This window comes from Peromyscus eremicus, chromosome 15, assembly GCF_949786415.1.
Source record: "Peromyscus eremicus chromosome 15, PerEre_H2_v1, whole genome shotgun sequence".
In the NCBI taxonomy this organism is placed as follows: Eukaryota; Metazoa; Chordata; class Mammalia; order Rodentia; family Cricetidae; genus Peromyscus; species Peromyscus eremicus.
In genome coordinates, this window is record NC_081431.1 from 24,793,427 (window position 1) to 24,814,798 (window position 21,372).

A 21,372-nucleotide genomic window follows, 5' to 3' on the forward strand; every position below is an offset into this window, starting at 1 on the left:
TACCTCTACAGAAGGACATGAAGTCCTTTGGGTATATGCCTAAGAGTGATCATGTGGTAGATCTGGTTTTAGCTTTTTGAGAACCTCCACACTGATTTCTGTAATGGTGACATCAGTTTGTGCTGCCACCAGCAATGAGTGAATGTTTCTCTTTACCCATATTCATGACGTCATTTTTCATCATTTGGTTTTTGAATCTTAACTACTCTGATTGGAGTAAACTGAAATCACAAAGTGCTTTTAATTTGCATTTCTCAGATAGCTAGGGATGGTGAACATTTTAAAATGTTTCTCTATCATTCATATTTAATCTTTTGATAATTATTTGTTTAATTTAATTTCCCACTGTTGTAGAATAATGTTTTTGTACACTGTGAAGATGTGTCTTTGTATACAGAGATATGACATTTTTTTAGAGGCCCCGCTACTGAGCACTTGAATGGGGTTTATGAGCAGCAGGTGGTGCTACTTGGTGATGGAAGACTAGGTAGAAATGCCTACCGCAGTATGGACTGAGAAACTTCCTAAATCTGGGGAGGATAGACAAGCTCCAAGCCAAGGCCCACAGGCATGAGGCTCTGCTCTTACCGACTCAGAGTGGGTGGAGTCAGCCACCAGTGCCACTCCACAGTGGTAGTTTATGATTTGTCTACTGCAAGCACACAGCTGTGGGCATGCAAAAAGTCAGGTCCAGATTGAAAAACAAAAACAAAAACAAAAACAAAAACAAAAACAAAAACAAAAACAAAAACACCTCTAGACAGGTAGAATACAGTTAAAAATGTGCTTTAGTTGCTAAAAAAAAAAAAAAAGAAAAAAGAAAGAAAAGAAAATGGGTATAGAGAATCATAGAAAAATAAATAGTTTCAAAATAATAGTAAAGTCTTTAAAGAGAGGGTCAAGTAGTGTAAAAAACATAAGCCATGTAAAGATGGAAAATACAAAGGTCATCTGGATTCTGTATGTTGCTTTGTTGACTTTAAATTTTTTAAATGCTAATGAACAAAAGGTGACAGCTGCTAAGAGACATTGGATTATGAAAAGAACTGCTAAATTGAACCAGCCTATATATTTTAAAGATGTCTTAACTTTAGAACGGAAGTCAAAAAACGTGTTGTATTGGATGAGAGGTTATGCTTTTATTTCCACAGGAAACAAAAAGCTATGGATTTCTTCAAAATTAATAAAGATCAGATTTGACTGGGGGAAACTTCCTGAAAATCTTGGCTACAAACATGAAGGGAAAAAAAAAACCTATAAGACAGGTGACATATAAGCTGACTTTCTACATGAGAACAGCTCTGAGACTGAATGAAACATGAAAAATCTTGTTGGATACAGAGTCCTCATGACTTATTATTATGTGCCATCTTTTCATATGGCATAGATGGAGATTTATATTACAGTTTGGTTATACAGTCCAAACTGACTTATAAAGCTGACAGATGCCTTTTACCTGCTCAAATAGAAAAAGAAAATCATCTTTAGCTGATTTGTGCATACCGTACAGTCCCTACTTGTATTAATGCAGATATGCATGTTACCTTTAAAAGTTTGTGTGTTTGGGGGGGAAAAAACGGACTAGATGCCAATAAAGATAAGTTGTGCAGGTGATTCAGCCTTTCAAAATGCCTCTGTTGCAGTTTCCTCAAAATTCTGCATCCAGAACAACTTGAAAGCTGCTAGCTGAGATGGTCCAACCTCAAAGACTACTTCAGCCAGGACTTCAGGTAATTCTACACTTTCCCATTACACAAAGACTAAACAAAAATAATATAGGTAGCTCTCCCAGGACTTGACCATTATTCCAATTTCCTCGGGTCCCCCAGATTATGAATCTGGAGACATGAAATTAACCTCTTTATTTACCAAGAAAGAATGAAAGAACTGCTAATTCATGCTACCATGTATAAATACATGGCTTTCTTACTTTTATAGGATAGTAGTAATCCATTGGTCTTAGGAGCCAAAAACTTGATGCAACTCCAAATGAAAGTGATCAACACTATTACATCCTATATCTTCCTAAATTTCTTCATACTTATACTTCCTGTGCTAATATCACTCATTAACATTATCAAAACAATTAATTATCCTAACTATGTAACAGTATCAATCAAATATGCCTTCCTTCTAAGCCTTATTTTCCCCCCTTACCATATTTTTCTCCTCTAAAACTGAACTATGAATTACTAATTGACACTGACTTACTATTAACAGTTTAAAACTTCCCATCAGCCCCAAATTTGACTCCTTCTGCATTATTTTCTAGGAGAAATAATACCATCACCCCCAGACAACAGGAAGCAATCTAGAGAACATGATGCCAACATTCCCAAGAGGTGGAGTGGGTAGTTTCTAGTCGTTCATAAGGGAATTTGTTGTGAGTTGTTATTGGTCATGGTCAGGGAAGAAACATAACAAAGGAGGTTAGATTCAGGGATATTTTTCTAAAAAATATTTTTTTTAAAAGGGGGGATATAGAAATAATAGAATAAAAGGGTAAATTATTGAACCTACTTTTAAACTAAAAAAATGGCTATTAGTCTCAAATATTTTACATTGGTATGCATTTTTGTATATTGATACAAATTTAACATTATTGTTGTTATACTGTATATATGTTTCTTTCCTTATTTAAGATATTGTACCTATGCACCTTATTTAGCAATGTAATGTAAATTTATTGTCCTTGAAAGTTATTATTAGAAACTATTTAGGATAATTAAGAAATACAGGTTAGTAGTTAGTCACCTAACAATCAAATTTGTGGTCATGTTAGGTATGTTTTCAATGTCAAACAGAGATATATTTTAGATAGATAAGTAGTCTTCAAAGACTTCAGAGACCTACAGAATATGGCATTTAAGGTGTTTTAATAACATAAGGCTTTTCATGACAGTGAGCTATGTCTGGCCCTAGCAGCATCAATATATTATAAAAAAAAAGATGTTGGGTGTCAAGGAACCTCCATATGGAGTTTGCTTTTATTGTGACAAAGTTAGCCACTGGGCAAGAAACTTCCCTTGCCTTGACTTCTGACAATATGCTGTCCAAATTGGACAAGCAAGACACAAAAGAAGGCAACTGCTGAATTTTGTCAAAACAAGGTGGGACAGTCCTTCAAAATTCCTGCTTCATTGCAAAATCTGTCAGATATTGTAGGCCTGTAGGTCGAAGATGGATGCCCCAATTACAGAGGAACCTTGGGTGACTGCCCAGGCAGCCAGCTGTCTTTGTCATTTCTACAGTTTTGGAAGTTGTTTGCTCTGTACTTCCTGTTTACTCAGGTTATTTTATATCTTTCTTGGATCTCTGATGGGTGTTGAAATCGAGATAGTTATACCATTTTCTTTGTTATCAAATTCAAAAAAGAAACTCACAAAAGAGGTGTAAAGTGTATAAGGTTGAGAGACATAAAAGTTTAAGTTGTTTATCTAAAAAAAAGTTTTAAGGTCTAAACATTTTTTAGGTTGGTACTACAAGTAATAATAAAAAATGGTTTAGTTATAAAACTTTGTATTCATCAAGACAGGACAGATAATAGAGTATTTTTCCCTGAATATGCCAAATACAAATGAACTGAACATTGTGAATAATTCTTACCTAATAATTGTTCTTACTGTATATAGTGCTATTGTGTTAGAGTTAAAACTTTTTCTTTTTATTTAGACAAAAATGGGAATATGTTGTAGAATAATCTTTGTACACTGTGAAGATGTGGCTTTGCTAAAGCTTCTTCTGATTGGTTTAATGAGGAGCTGAATGGCCAATAGCCAGGCAGGACAGGATGGGTGGGACTTCCAGGGAAAGAGAGGACTCTGGGAAGAAGAGGCAGAGACACTGAAGAGGTAGAACATACAGTACAGATTAAAGGTAACCAAGTCATGTGACAGAACATAGATTAATAGAAGCAGATTAATTTAAGTTAAGAGACCTAGTTGGGAAAAAGCCTAAGCTAAGTCCAAACTTTCATAATTAATAAGAAGTCTCCATGTTGTTATTTGTGAGCTGGTGGTCCCGATGAGAAAGTACTACTACACTTCACTCTTTAAAAAGGTTGTTCGTCTTCTGATGTTTAGTTTTTTTGTTTTTGTTTTTTTTTAGTTCTTTGTGTAGTCTAGATACCAATCATTTGTCAGATGTATAGATGGTAAAGGTTTTTCCCCGTTCTGTAGACTGCCTCATCACTCCAATGATGGTATCCTGCTGGTGGCCATGTCAGAAGAGCAGCAGCTAGCAATTGACCTCAGGTGTTCAGCCCACCAGAATACAAGGCACTGATGGGTGAATCTCAGATAGGCAAGGCCCTGAGGGCTCCAGCTCTGGAACGATTCTTACTATTGCTGTGCCTTTACATGTTTGCTGCTACAATTTTTCTTTTTTTTCTCTGGTGTCTGGCATGGTGTGAATGGGTATAGGGGGATCACCACTGTCTTTAATGTAGTGGTATTATCTCATGGAAACATCCCATTCTACTGGGCATTTTTATTTATTTTATGAAGATGATTTTCTCTTAAGCTGTACTGTTTAACTAAAGTGTTGGGAGCCATGTGACTTCTTCAGGGGACAAGGCCTGAGAATAGCATGAACAAATTATCCTTGTGGCAAGACCCTAGAGAATCTGATCCATTTTTGTAAGGCTGGTGGATAGTTCACCGCACAATTCTGGGCAGACACCAGGAGCTTATGTACTACCTGTTTTCCTTACATAAATCATGTTACTGGTTGCCTCTGGTTTCATTTTCTTAGAGCTATGGAGGAAATGACTGTTGCATTAGGGAAACTTCCTCCTGATGACTCTGCTCTGGGTCAGCCAGAGGGGATGTTTTTAAAAACATACAATGGATCTGATTCAGCATCTAAAATCTTTGATGTTTCAAGTGTGATCATGAATTGAGAATTCTCAAGAATAGGATATTGCCTTTCCATCACACCTTGTGACTAGCCTGAAAAGAGTCACAGTAGTTCATGACATTATAAATTTGTATAATGGTTCTAAAGAGCATGATTTTAACCACAAGAATCTAGGAGAAATACAAATAAATTGATGATATATTGATACAAATTTGAGATTATTTTTATTATACTGTATATATGTTCTAGGAATGATAGGATAAAAGGTAGATTATTAAATCTACTTTTAAACCAAAAAAGCAATATTTAAATATTTTACATTGATATGGATTTTTGTATATTGATATAAATTTAAGGTTACTTTTGTTAAAACATACTGTACATACATGTCTAATCTTGTTCAAGGTGTTGTACCTATACAGCTCATCTAACAATGTAATGTAAATTTCTAGTCCTTGAAATTCATTATTATAAACTATTTAGGATAACAAAGAAATATAGATTAGTAGTTAGTCACCTATTACAATCAAACTTGTAGTTATGTTAGGTACATTTTCAAGGCCAAACAGATATATTTTAGATATACAGGTGGTCTTCAAACACTTCAGAGATCTACAGATTATGACATTTAAGATGTTTTAATAACATAGGGTTCTTTTTTTTTTTAATGACAATGAGGCTTGTCTGCTCCTGGCAGCACCAATCGACTTAACAGAAGATGACAGGCATCAAAGAAACTCCATATAGGGTTTACTTTCATTGTGGCTAAAGTTAGCCACTGGGCAAGAAACTGCCCTTGCCTCAACTGCTGACAGTATGCTGTCAAAATTGAGTAAGAAGACACAAAAGAAAGTGATTGCAGAACTTTGCCAAACAAGGTGGAACAGACCTTCAAAAATTCTGCTTCACAATAAGTCTGTCAGATATTCTAGGCCTGTAGGCCAGAGATGGATGCCCCAACATTACAAAGAAACCTTGAGTGACTGTCCAGGCAGCCAGCTGTTTCAGTCATTTCTTATTTTTGGAAGTTGTTTGCTCTACACTTCCTGTTTACTCAGATAATATTATATCCTTCTCATGTCTGTGATGGAGTTGAAGACTAGATAGTCATAGTTACAGTTTTCTGTTTTAACAAATTCAGAAAAGACGCTCACAAAAGAGGTGTAAAGTATATAAGAGATTGAGAGACATAAAAAGATAGTTTTGGGTTGGTAATGCAAGTTAGGATAGAAAGTGAATTAGGGCTGGGCGGTAGTGGCACACACCTTTAATCCCAGCACTTGGGAGGCAGAGGCAAGCGGATCTCTGGGAGTTCGAGGCTAGCCTGGACTACAAAGTTAGTTCCAGGAAAGGCGTAAAGCTACGCAGAGAAACCCTGTCTTGAAAAAAGAAAGAAAAAAAAAAGAGAGAAAGTGAATTAGGTACAACACTTTGAACTCACCATGATAGGATAGATAATGGAGTATTTTCTCTGATTTTGTCAAATGGTAATGGACTAGACATTGTTAATGTAATTATCGCCTGTATATTTGTATATAGTTATTGTGCTTATTGTATATACTTTGTCTATGTTAGTTAAAAACCTTTGCTTTTATTTAAACAAAAAGGGGGAAGTGTGATATTTTGTTTGTGTTCTGACAAATAAAGCTTGCCTGGAAATCAGAGAGCAGAGCTAGCCAGTAGTTAACGATAGAGGTCTGGAGGTCTGTACAGACAGGAGACAGGAAGTGACAATGCTGGGTGGAGAGGAGAAGTGATAAAGCAGGGCAGAGATAGGATCTTGGCCCTTTGGTCAGAGGATTTGTAGAGATAAGAAGTCTCTAAAGGCTACTGATCTGCTTCTCTGATCTTTCTGCTTTTACTCCATTATCTGACTCCAGTTTTTATTGATAAGACTAATTAGGATCACACCTCAGTAGGATATAGTGTTGCCCCTGTCCCTGATGAAGCAGGGGCTACAGAGGCTAGAAAATAGGAGCAAGAAAGTGTCACACAGCTAGGACTTAGGAGTTTTACTTGAGGAGCTGTATGGACTATGGCTTAGGTTAATGATTAAGAAAAACAATTGAGTCTCAGGAGTTAGCTCAAGTTCTTTTTGATATTGGGACATATGTTCATGGGTTTCAGAGTGTATCATAACTAAAACAAAGCTTTAAATAATGACTTTGTGTAACTAAGAAACAAATAATTGGATGGTTAGTTAAGATAATTGGACAGGACTCTAAAATATAAAAAGTGAAACTAGTAACCTGTTTTTCTGGCAATTATAAAAACTATTGCCTATACAAACAGTTATGGCTGAAAGGCTCCTGATCTATTAAAAGTCTAAAAGATAAATGTTTAACTATGTGTGAGCTTTTGGGGATAATTTGGTTTTCACTTATACTATGTAAAATACTTAATCATTTAAGGAAAATGGGAAACATGTTGTTTTTTACTTGTACTCATTGTAATCATTTACTTAAAAATAGAATGTAACCACATTATAATTTTATATTGCTTGAAAGATTCTGCTGGAGTATATAAGCTGTAAGAGAAAAAAATAAAGAGAGAGAAGGAAAACATCAGGAAGAAGTGTAGAAGGAAGTCAGGAAAGAGGAAAAACGAAAACATCAGGGTATAAGAACAGAAAAGAGAAAAAATAGAGTAAAACAAGCCATAGAAAGAATAAGAAGAGAAACTTTTATCCCTCAGAAAAGAAGTCTGTGTGTTTTTTCTTGCCAACTCTGCATCTCATTCCCCGTCTCTCTGACATGCAGAGTGTCCTTTGTTATACAGAAGCTTTTTAACCTCACTGGATCCCATTTATTAATTGTTCTTAGTGGCTGTTCAGAGTCCTGTTCAGATAGTCCTTTCCTGTGTCAATAAGTTCAAGCACATTTCCAATTTTCTCCTCTATCAGATTCAGGATATCAGGTCTTCCATTGAGGTCCTTGATCCATTTCGAGTTGAGCTTTGTGCAAAGTGAGAGATGAGAGATAAGGATAGAATTTTCTCCATCTACATATAGCTATCTACATGTTGATCAGCAACATTTGTTGAAGATGCCGTATTTTCTCCAATATGTATTGTTGGCCTCTGTCAAAAAATCAGGTGGCTTGTAGGAGTGTGGGTTTCTATGTGTGTTCTCAATACTATGTGATTGATCAATGTGTCTGTTTTTAATGCCAGTACAATGCTTTTTCAGTGTTATAGCTCTGCAGTATAGTTTGAAACATAGCTCACAAATGCCTACAACTCTAGCTTCAAGATATACAACACCTCTGTGACTTCCTCATGCTCATGTATTCATGTGTGTGTACTGCCTCCTATGCATACACATAATTAAAAATAATATAATTCTTTCAATATCGTTTTGTTCACTGAGAACTGCTCCTTTTTGAGGTTCCATGTTTAAAAAAAAATCCATTTCCTGTGCACTAGTATCGTTGGTAGACTCTAGTTTCATGCAGTTGCAGTTAAAAGACTCTAATGGCCGGGTTTTTACTGTTAGCTGTCGGTTATGACCATTATCGATTTCCTGACACTTCCAACATTCCCTGGCTCATCTCCTTCTCCTATCCTCAGAGCAAGTAATAGTGATCGGCTTCTTTGACCCTCAGACCCTCACTCAAAGGCTTGCTCTGCCTTCCTTTTAACTGAATATCCGTGACTGCCAAGCTGTCTTCCTCCGGTTTAAGAACATTCCTGTTTTCACCTTGGATATATCTGAGATGATACGGAATAATCTCCTTATTTTAAAACAGGCTGATTAGAAACCTCAATTCCACCTGAAAAAGCATCTTTTTCTTACTTTATCTTAGTTTTAGATTTGAAAACTAGTTTTAGGATTACTATACAAAGTATTAAGTTTACTTACGGAACTGTCAAACAAAATTTGTTTTTTATTTTCTCCCATCCACTCTCCCATCCCTCTGGTCCCTTTTGCACCCTGTCCCATAGCTTCCCTTCTGCTTCTATGCCCATCACATGTGTTTTTACCCTCCCTCCATACCTCTTTGCCCTGCCTTGTGGTTCCCTTCCTAGTGCAAAGCATTTTCTTCTTTGGTCAGGGAACTGAACATATCCATGGGGCTCAGAGTACAGAGGACCATTATTTAGCTTACCATACTTGGTACCTGACAGAGGGAAAAAACAGAACCAAAAGAGGTTGCAGAAGCAAATGTCTAAGTTATGCAGGAGAAATAAGAAGGATGCATGGCCATGGCACCCTGCATGTTCCCAATCTCATCTTCTTATTTCAGAAGTTAAACGTTGCTGGGCCTGATTAGTACTCAGATGTTAGAAAACATAAAGGAAGCGGGGCCTCCTGGGCAGCATGAAGAAACCACATATGTCTCCACTTCCTAGGCTTCATGTCCGATGTTATCTTCTCTGACATGGTGTTTACTGTTGCTGTTTTGAGACAGGATCTCCTGCAGCCCCTGCTTGCTTCAAACTCACTCTATTGCCAAAGATGACGTTGAACTTCTAATCCTCCTGCCTCCACTTTCCACATGCTGAGATTACACCCCTCCTGGCTCTGCCACTTTTAAATATGTTCTTTGGGCTTTGATGGGAGCCAGGACCTTCAGAGAGCTAACAGTTATTGCCTACTCTCAATTGCAGCATAAGCATGAATACTTGTTTATGTCCAGTGCTTCTGATGGCTCCAGAATGAGGGGCATGAGGCAGGATGGAAGGGCAGAGAACATTTGGAGACACATGAGAAGGAAAAAGATTCCCTCACTTGGGAAACTAGTTGATGCTTCTCACCAGCAGAAAAGCGACAATTTAGCACAGTAACAACTGCTCAAGGTCTTCTCCCGTCCCAGCCATAAACCTACTGTTTCCTAGGAATCGCACCAGAATCCCCACTTATAGGGAAAGTACAACACGCTAAACTTGCACAACCTAGTGGCTCCTGGATTCACTTTATCATATTATACTTACATGTAAGGTCTCTGCAACCACCTCACACATCTCTTATCAAAAGAGGGTGAGGCAGCCGGGCGGCAGTGGCGCTTGCCTTTAATCCCAGCACTCGGGAGGCAGAGCCAGGCGGATCTCTGTGAGTTCAAGCCCAGCCTGGTCTACAGAGCAGAGATCCAGGACAGGCACCAAAACTACACAGAGAAACTCTGTCAGTTGGGGGGAGGGGGGGGAGGAGGCGGGGAGGGGCAAAGGGCTTCTCAGCAAGATTTTCAGATGTAACCTTGCTACATCATAACTATAGTTTTACTACTGTTAAGAATCATAATGTTAAAAAAATAAAAGAATCGTAATGTAAATATCTGATATGGGACCCCCAGGGGTCGCAACCCACAAGATGAGAACCACTGCCTCTGAGCCACCAAAACGGTGTACATGGCTAATGCTAGGACAATGAATTGCTTATTTTTTCTTGGAGAAGCCCATCCCCACACTTGGACACATCTTACTTTCTTGGATTCTTCTCTGAGAAGTCCACATTCACACACTTGAGTGTGGGCGTGTCTTACTTTATTCAGAGGCCCTCTTTTTTTTCTCCTAACCCTCATGTGTAAGCCTGTATTGAAAAACCAAATCTATGTAGTGGGTAGCCATTCCAGCTTTGATCTGGAAGTTCCAACCCCCATTGAGACTTCAGCAACTGTCATGCCTACAAGGCGGGGCCAAGGGAGGCGCCTGGAGACCCGAGATCTGGATGGGCTGCACTCTCACTCGGTTCCGGGACCTTGGACGGTGAAGGTGGGCCAAGCAGAGCTCCAGAGAACACTGCTGGACTGCGATACACCTTCCCCAGACCCCGCGACCTACCTATCCCTTAACTTGTAAGTTATGTCATTAAATAAATCTCCTTTTAACTACGTGGAGTGGCCTTAATAATTTCACCAATATTTACACAGTAAACAACATTTTCAACTCTGCTTCACAATACCAGCTAGTTTGAGAAATTTCCTTCAGCACTGAAGCTGGAAATCCAGGTTTGGCCTGAGCTGAGAGCCCTAAAAGCACAGGGGGAACTCCTTAGGTTGTGGAGGGTGGCAATGTGAATCTCTGTCCCTGTCCCTTCACTACTGACAATCCTCTCTCTGACCTAAGGGAATAGAAAGTTCCCAGAGAGATACTCTTGTACAAAATTCGCTTCTGGGCTACAGGAAATCCAATTTCTCATACTAAATTAAAGGTGACAAGAGTCTGAAGGAGTTGCTATCTCTTCTTCCAGTGTGTCTATACAGAAAAGAACGTTAATCCCACTCCTCACCTAATTTCTTGGTTTTGTATCTCTCACCCCATTATATCCAAAAAAAAGCAAAGCCAAAGCACATGACTATGAAAAGAGTGCTGGACCTCCCCAAGTTCTACCCCCTGAAGCTCCATGTTGCAGTACTGTTAAGCGGCCCAGATCATGTCACTGACTCCTAGAACACGTTTCCATTCCCTTCCTTGTGTCTGCAGTGGATATAAGTCACTGGTAGCCAAGTTAGGAGTTGTATGATATTTTGTTTGTGTTCTGACAAATAAAGCTTGCCTGAAGATCAGAGGGCAGAGCCAGCCACTAGTTAACCACTGAAACTGGAGCATTCCTGTGTCCACTCGGCTCCTGTAACAGCTCAGGCCCAATTAAACACACAGAGACTTATATTACTTATAAACTGTATGGCCATGGCAAGCTTCTTGCTATCTGTCCTTATATCTTAAATTAACCCATTTCTATAAAGCTATACCTTGCCACATGGCTCGTGGCTTACCGGTATCTTACATCATGTTTCTCCTCGTGGCGGCTGGCAGTGTCCCCTCACTCAGCCTTCTTCCACTCAGCATTCTCCTCTCTCCTTGTCCCGCCTACACTATCCTTCCTGTCTGGCTACTGGCCAATCAGCATTTTATTTATCCATCAATCATAGCAACATATATTCAAAGCATATAGGACATCCCACAGCAAACCATAGAGGCCAGACAGTGGTGACTTACACCTTTAATCCCAGCACTTGGGAGGAGGAAGCAAGGCCACCCTGGGCTATATGAGATTGAATCAGTCTAAAAGAGAAATAGAGCTGGGCAGCGATAGCTCATGCCTTTGATCCCAGCACATGGGAGGCTCAAGCCTTTGATCCCAGCACATGGGAGGCTCATGCCTTTAATCCTAGTACTAGAGAGGTGGAGACAGGAATATAAAGCGGGTGGAGACAGGATCTCCCCCATTCAGTCTGAGGATTCGGTAGAGGTAAGAAGTCTCTAAGTGGCTGCTGCTCTGCTTCTCTGATTTTTCAGCTCTCACCCTCGATATCTGACACCAAGTTTTTATTATTAAGACTAATTAGGAACTCACTTCAGTTAGGAAGATTCCTTCAAGGTCTTGGGGAACGAATAGCTCTTCTTTAAGGTGGTCCCTCTGTTAGACTGACAGGACTAGAAGGTCTAGAATGCTTTCTAGATAAACCTCTTATTTCCTCCTTGTATTGGTTTACTGGGGCCTCTACCACAAAGGACCAGGAACTGGGGTTTCAAATAACAGATTTATTGTCTCTCAGCTTTGGGGAGGAGCCTTGTGGATCTTATTTCATGAGACTTATGAGTTTAATTTGCTTCCTGAGTCTTCAGTAACTTCCCTTCAGGAGTGAATGTGTTATTTGAAGGAAATAGTTACACACCACCAACCAGTTGAATACTATGCAATTATAGGGTTTAGGTATATCTGCTTTAATGAATATATAATGATGTCCAGGGTGTATTTAGAGCTGAAGACCACCAATCCAAATTGTTCCTTCTGTGTGCATGTATATGTGTGTGCATGAATGCTTTAGTGTGTGTGTGTGTGTGTGTGTGTGTGTGTGTGTGTGTGTATGCACATACTCTAGAAAAAAATTCATCTAAATACTACTAGTAATAATTTCTGAATGGTAAGATTGCAAGGTGTCTGCTCTTTTCTGTGTGCCTTTGGATTATGTTTGGTTTTCTACAATGAATTTGCATAAATGTTTTCTTCTCTAATATGTAGACACTTTGCAAAGACACCATAATCTGAAAGTTGAAGGTCACCATAAGAACCTATCTCACTTGTTCCTTCACTTGCCTGATCCTCTCAGTGCAGATGGTAGAAGGCCAAGGCTCCTCTTTCTCATCTCTAGCCTCTTTGGTTATAGACAGTGCCCCCTTTCCTTTCACATGAACCAACATGCTGTGGAATAATCCTTTTGCACACTGTGAAGATTTGTCTCTGTGATTGCTTTAATTAAGAAGCTGACTGGCCAATAGCTAAACAGGATAACGTTAGTCAGGAGAGCCAGACTAAGAGAATGCTGAGAGGAAGAAGGGCAGATGCTGCAGTTGCCAGCCAAATGCAGAGGGAGCAGGAGATGAACGTGCCATGCTAATAAAGGCACTGCCACGTGGCAGAGCATAAATAAGGAATATGGGTTAACTTAAAATGTAAAGGGTAGTTAGTAATAAGCCTGAGCTATTGGTCGAGCATTTGTAATTAATACAAGCCTCAGAACGTTTATTTGAGAGTGGCTGTAGGACAGGAAACTTCCGCCTACACCAACCAATCCTTCCCACCCCTTAATGTCTCATTTGACTCCACAGGTTACAAAGGCAGACCCAATGTCAGTTTCCTTGTCCTCATGAAGTCACACTAAACAGATGACATTTCACACAGCGAGCTTTTCTAGCTCTAGTGTGTTGACGGTTCCGCTATGGTTTCCTGTCTGCTCTTGCCACACTCTTTGGTGAGGGCGTCCTCTGCTAGGCCGGCCCTCTCTGTGGCTTCTCTCCCTTATTTCAAACTCTTTGTGCTATTCTCTTTGGCTCTGCCAAAAGTTCAGAAGATGATATTTTACTATTCTAGTGCAACAAAGAAGGAGTTTGTTTCAGGCAAGCACGATGGCAAGATTCTGCATATGAGAGGCCACCACCAAGGCCCATGTTTCCTGCTTGGGTGCTTTGTAACATGGTTCCTAAGTGACCCACTCTATATATTTCAGCAGCCCTGGGGACACTGGTAAAGTCAAAGCCTATGATACTATGTAAACCGTTCGATCTTGCACAGACCACTGGATTAGAAGCTACAGCTTCTTTCCTCACAAAACAACAGAAATGTCACCAACTGTGAAGAACTTTACAAAGAATACTTTATAATAATACTGGTGTAACCCGCATCTTGCTGTTCAGTTCACAAAAAAAAAAAAAAAAAAAAACCCATAAAACAAAAACCACTTGCATGTGCCGAAGGTATTTCCTTGCTTGAGTGCCTAACCCAACTTCTGGCTTTTAACTTTTTAGGAAATCAGTAAGGTATTTTCCAGTGAGGTTTTGCCGAACTCAGTTACACTATCTTTGTGTTGTTGTTGCTGCCTAGTGTCTTATAGGATTGATATTTTAGCTTCCTATTTGACTGGAGATATTTGTAGAAATTCAGAATGTCAAGTGTCTGGAGCTTTGGAGACTTTGATACTAGGCTTTAGTTTTTTGTTTGGTTTTTACTTTGTGAGTGAGGTAACTTGACACAGATGTTTCTGTGCTGGAGATTGTTGAAGTTTTGTGTTTTTAATTTCCTTTTAAAATGTGGCTCAATAAATAGTTAACTTTTGTTTCAAGGTCATATAGGAAAATTTTAATTTATTCTAATCAGTGTGACTTCTGCAGTCTCTTTTTTAAATGTATACTTTTTTATTTTTTATTTTTATTTTATTTTATTTATTTATTTATTTATTTTGTTTTTTTGTTTTTGTTTTTCGAGACAGGGTTTCCTCTGTGTAGCTTTGCGCCTTTCCTGGAACTCACTTGGTAGCCCAGGCTAGCCTTGAACTCATAGAGATCCGTCTGGCTCTGCCTCCTGAGTGCTGGGATTAAAGGCGTGCGCCACCAACGCCCGGCTTTTTTTTTTTTTTTTTTTTTTTTGGTTTATTTTTATTTTTGAGACAGGGTTTCTCTGTGTATTCCTGGCTGTCCACCTGCTTCACGTAACCAGCTACTGATACTTCAAGGGAACAAGTAAGGGTCATGTCTGGGACTTTGGACTTGATCTCACCTCCTCCCACTCCCCTTCAATTGAGAGAAGTGTTGTGGAATAATCTTGTACACTGTGAAGATGTGTCTTTGCCAAGCCGCCTTCTAATTGGTTTAATAAAGAGCTGAATGACCAATAGCTAGGCAGGAGAGGATAGGCAGGCTTTCTAGGGACAAAGAGAAAGAGGAGATGAGTCTAGGTATGAGCAGATGCCAGTGAGACTCAGGCCAAGTAGGACATAGAGAATGGAGGAGAGGTTAAAAAAAAAGTCACATGACAGAACACAGATTAATAAAAACAGGTTAATTTAAGTTATAAGAGCTACTTAGGGACAAGCATAAGCAAAAGACCAAGATTTCATAATTAATAAGTCTCGGCTGGGTGGTGGTGATGCACTTTTCATCCCAGCACTTGGGAGGCAGAGGCAGGTGGATCTCTGTGAGTTCGAGGCCAGACTGAGCTACAGAACAAGTTCCAGGACAGCCAGGGCTACACAGAGAAACCCTGTGTCAAAAAACAAAACAAAAAAACCCAAAAGAACAAAAAAGAAGTCTCCATGTCATCATTTGGAGGTTGGGGATCTAAAGATAGTCTGACAAGAAAGTTTGCTACAGAGGAGGACTTCCTACACAAGTAAAAACCACATGCATCAGACATCGTAGCACGATGATTGGGTACCAGTGGTTTAGCACCATCCACAGGAAATCTTAGTTTCTAGGGAGATCCTCTGGGCTCCTTGGAAACACCAGTCTCGGCTATTTCTTAAATTTAAGGGAAATGTCAAGAACAGAAGTAACTACTGCTATAGTGTGCCATCTTCCGAGGTAAGGCAGAGTGGGCTGTGTATGTGCACATGTGTGTGCGTGGGTGCAGACATGGGAGGTCAGCCTCAGATATGGTTCCTCAGGTGCTATCTACTTTTTTTTTTTTTTTTTTTGAGAGAGACTCTCTCAATAACCTGGGTCTCATCAATTATTTGAGGCTGGCTGCCAGCAAGCCGGAAGGATACATCTGTCTTCAGCATCCAAGGCTAAGATTACAAGTGTGTGCCACCATACCTGGCTTTTTCATGTGGGCTCTGGGGGTTGCGCTCAGGTTCTTGCGTTTCTCCTGCACTCACGGCACTGACTGAGCTGTCCCCACAGTCTACAGGATTGTTATTTAATGTCCACTTCCTGTGTGACCAATTCTTGTTTCTTAAAATAGCTCCATGTCTGGTTTTCTGTATTTCTTTTTCGCAGACCAAGCAGAGTCATTTGTAACATCTAAAGGGATGCCCCAGACCCACTGCAGGAGCCTGGGGCCATAGTCTTGACTACAGCAGGGGAATCTTGGGGTATTTTTTTTCCCTGATCCTCAATCTTGGACCCTGATTGTTTTGCCTAGGATTAAAAAGACTTGAAAAAAAAAAAAACCACTACCACCACCAACAACAACTTTAATTCATTTCCTCAGCTGTAGAAACATGATCTCTTACAGGAAGAGGGAAATTCTCACATATTTATTGTACTTTTTTAAAGGCCCTTCTTGTACTGGCTAGTTTATGTCAATTTGACACAGCTAGAGTCGTCAGACGAGGGAGCCCCAATTGATTGTGTTGTAGGTAGCCCTGCAGGGCATTTTCTTAATTAGTGATTGATGTGGGAGGGCCTGGCCCAATGTGGGTGTGGTCACACTTGGGCCAGTTGTCCTGGCTTCTATAAGACAGCAGGCTGAGCAATGCCAGTAAGCAGCACTCCTCCATGGCTTCCACATCAGCTCCTGCCTCTGGGTTCCTGCCTTCATTGCTTTTGATGATGCTTTGCTTTTAGTGATATGGAAATGTAAACCAAATAAACCCCTTCCTCCCTGTCTTTTTTTAGATTTATTATTGCTGTGATGAAACACCATGACCAAAGGCCAGTTGGGAAGGAACAGGTTTATTTGACTTACACTTCCCCATCATGGTTCATCATCAAAGGAAGTCAGGACTGGAACTCAAGCAGGGCAGGAACCCGGAGGCAGGAACTGATACAGAAGCCATGGAGGAATGCTGCTTACTGGCTTGCTCCACATGGCTTGCTCAGTTTGCCATCTGATAGAACTCAGGACTGCTAGCCCAGAGATGACACCACCCACAGTGGGCTGGGCCCTCCCTCATCAATCACTAATTAAGAAAATGGCCTACAAGCTTGCCTACAGCCTGGTCTTTTGGAGACATTTTCTTAATTGAAGTTCCCTCCACGTAGATGACTTTATCTTGTATTGAGGTGACATAGAACTATCGAGTACATTCCCCAACTTGCTTGGTCATGGTGTTTCATCACAGCAATTGTAACCCTAACTAAGACACTACCAGATGCAAGACGGGAAAGATTTGGAGAAGGCAAGTTAAGGAGAGGAAGAGGCAGAGGAAAGAAGGCTAGGAAAACACAGCAGAGGAAGAGGCTGAGGAAAGGGGACTAGGAAAACAGAGCCGGCAGTTCATTTTGGTAGCTTTCTTCCCCTCCAGTCTCTCCCTCAGACTTAGGAAAGTCACTTTCCCCAGGGTACTGTTTGAGCAATGTAGACTTCTTAATCTCCCTGCTCTTGTCTCCACCTTCTGGTGGGAGTGTTAATAAACAGTGAAAAGATAAACCCCAGTGCTGGGTAAATCAGAGCCATGCCCTGCCATGGCTTGGGGTGAAGAGCATCCTTTAGCATCCTACTTTCTGATGTGTCTCTTCCAATGGGGAAGGGCTGGGTGCAGAAAGAGGGTGGGCAATCATTTCCTTTTTTGGCTGTGCTAGAGCTGTATCATAATACTGAAAGTAATGACTGGTTTTGTTAAGGGCACTAACTTGATGTGCAATGAAAAAAAGATGTGTATCCCACTCACCGCATACATTATTACTAATGAAGAAGAGCAGAACTGGATTTTTCACTCCTTTAAAATGTGGCAAAGCAGAATAAAGAAAGTGTATGAGGTTCCTTGTTCCTTTCCTTTTAAATCTTCCAACCATCTGTCTACATGGTGTCGAGGAAAATGACTTCTCAGTCTCTCTGCTTTCTTTTCCAACTTCTGGTAGGAGCATTAATAAACAGCAAAAAGTCTTTAGTTTTTAGCACTGCTCCAAGAAGCCAGAAAGCCTTAGATAGAATCTCTAGCCTCTTCTAGTTTATGTGGAAGGTTAAGGAATGGTTAAGGAGCTAGTGGATTCTTAAAGAGAAAAACACATAAATTAGCAAATATAGTTTGAAGGAAAAAAGTATCTCTGATATATTTAGTGGTCATTCTATTTCTTTTTTTTTAAAAAAAAGATTTATTTATTTATTATGTATATAGTCTTGTGCCTGCACATATGCCTGCATGACAGAAGAGGGCACCAGATCACATCATAGATGGTTGTGAGCCACCATGTGGTTGCTGGGAATTGAACTCAGGACCTCTGGAAGAGCAGCCAGTGTTCTTAACCTCTGAGCCATTTCTCTAGCCCCTGGTCATTCTATTTCTAAAATATTAATCTAAGGTCTGCTGCAAGCCTTCAGGAGACCTCAACAGAACTGACAGGTAACAGCATTTCTTGGTAAATGATGAATTACCGTCTGATCTATAGAAAACAGAATATGATTTATATTCAAAAGCATGGGTGAGAACATAGGCTCTCGAGTTAGACTGCCTAGCTTTTAAACCTAAGTTTGTGACTTTTTCATGAGGCAGGCAACCTTAGACAAATGACATCCTACTCAGTATCCATTTCTCTGACTATAAAATACTACTGCGTTGTTATGGAGACTGAAAGAAATACCATCTTCCCGTCACAGACTAAACACGTCTGGAGTTTGAATTATTTGTGATGGTGACAGTCCTCCCTCAGATGCCTTGGGAGATCAGACTGAGGAACTCAAACCTGTCTTCCTTGTTGGGACCTGTGATGATATGCCATCTCTTCTATTCCGTCTTAGAGGAAGATGCTGAGCATGTGCCAGGCACCCTGAGCCGGGCTCAGTCGGTAAGGACCAGAGCCAGAGGGGTAGGTTATGTAGTAGCAAGAAACTAAGCTGGAGAATGAGAAAACCCTTTTTCTCTTCTATTTCTGAGCCCTATCTTGGACTCTTTAGAAGCTAGTCTACATGATTTATTGGGGTAGACTTGATTTTCTTCCCTTCAAGTAATAATGAAGCTGAAGTGTTACTCTCAAGTTCATCTTGATTTTAATGCCACCGCTATGTTTTTATCCTGCGAGACTGGTCTCATCAGAAAGACTCAAACATCCCTCAGTGTTTCTTTCTAGATCATGAAATGTTCAGGTCGTCACTAGCTATTTGTAACAAACACTGCCATCTTCTGTTCCAGGTTTTCTTCTGATTTAAAAAAAAAAAAAACCTTTTAGATTTTTTAAATTTTAATTTTAAATTTAGAACTCTTACTACTAAAATTTTCAGCAAAATTGTATATTCTCTCTGTGGTGCGTGGTGTATGTGCAGAAGCCAAAGGAGGGGGTCAGGGTGGCATCTAGCAAGTCCTAACTGTCCTCTTGTCTCCTAGAGTCCCTAGCACTGAGGTTGCAGGCATGCCTCCCATGCCTGTTTTTTACATAGGTACTCTAGATTTGAACTCAGGTCCTCATATTAGTGCAGCAAGTGCTATTACCCAATGACCCATCGCCCTAGCCCCATCAACATTTTTTAAATGTTTATTTATGTATGTATTTTATGTGTATTAGTGCTCTGTCTGCATTTATGCCTGCATGCCAGAAGAGGGCATCAGATCCCATTATAGAATAGTTGGGAGACCATGTGGTTGCTGGGAATTGAACTCAAGACCTCTGTGAGCAGCCGTCTCTTAACCGCTGAGCCATTTCTCCAGCTTAAACCTAGTGACAAAATTTTAAAGCAGGCAATGTCGAATGGCCTCATTGAGTAAACAGAATCAGAAAAACTACTAATTCTGAAATAGACACTGTTAAGTGAAATTAATCACTATACATTTTAATTTTATTTCAAAACTACTTACAGTTTTAGATATATGATGTTGGGGGTACTGAAGATTTAATCTAGAGCACCCTTACATTCTACAATCCGAGTTACAATATATCTAAAAAACTTTTAAAGTTTCTAAAAAAAATATTATAAAATGGGCTCTTGATAAATTGCACAGCCTAGCCTTGAGCCTACTCTAATAGTCCAGGCTTGTCTTGAGTTTGAGGTTCTCCTGCCTCAGCCTCCCAAGTAGCTGGATTGCAAGCCTGTGCCACCAGGCCCAGTCAGGGTTTTTTCATTTGTTTTTTTCTTTTGAGGTAGAATATCTTTTAGTCTTCTACCTCACAGTTGGGGGAGGTGGGATAGGAAATCTAATAGCAACACACAGTACAAAGGAATTAATTATCTTACATTTTTAGACTTTAGAAGGAAAGGTCTCTGAACTCAGAGGGAAGAGGTTCTCTGGGTTTAACGGATTATAAAGAATATAAATCCGGGGCTGTAGAGATGGCTTATCGGCTCAGAGCACTGACTGCTCTTCCAAAGGACCCGGGTTCAATTCCCAGCACACACATGGCAGCTCATAACTGCCTGTAGTTCCAGTTTCAGGGGAGCTGACACCCATGGCAAAACACCAATGCACATAAAATGAAAAGAAAAAAAATTAAACAAAATAAAAAACAAGAATATAAATCCATAATTTAGGAAGTTAGTTCTATTTTCCCACCCCATCTTGGGGGTGCTACATCCTAAGAGTTTAGCAACTTGGTGTGTGTGTTGGGGAACTAGACAGAATATAAGGCCTGGCTGATCCCTCTACTGAGGTAGCTTCTGTAATCTGACATTCCTACATTTTGCATATATGGAAGAAAGACTTTCTAGAAGAAGGAGTATCAAGAGATGGGACCCTAGGGATTTATAGGTGTCAGCTTCGTTCTGGCTAATTCCTGCTGACATTGGGGCATGGTGGAGGCTGAAGGTCAGGTTCCCTTCCCTCTTCTCTCATGCCATTTGGTCAATTAGTGATTTTGTTAGTTTGGTTTTTTTTGTTTGTTTGTTTTTTGTTTTTTTTTCGAGACAGGGTTTCTCTGTGTAGTTTTGCGCCTTTCCTGGAACTCACTTTGTAGACCAGGCTGGCCTTGAACTCACAGAGATCTGCCTGCCTCTGCCTCCTGGGTGCTGGGATTAAAGGTGTGTGCCACCACACCTGGCCAGTTAGTGATTCTTGAGTTGTGGACTGGTATTTATATTCAGTCATCAAGAGGTTACCCATGTTAGTCCAAGTGGTATGCTGGGTGGTGATTTGTATGAACCAAATTAACAGCTAGACCAAAAGGAGGCCTGTGGATGAGAATCAAAATAAAATGGTGGCTTGTCAGGGGCTGGAGAAAAGAGGGATTGAAGGCTTGTTTAATGGGAAGAGAGTTTAAGTTCTGCAAGATGCGACAAGTTCTGTGGGTGGTTGTTGGTAGTGTTTGTACAATGCGATTGTACTTAATATTACTCACCTATACACTTAAAAAATGATAAATGTGGTAAATGCTTTGCTATGCATATTTGCCTGCATTAAAGAAAAACATGTCATATTGTAAAACAATAAG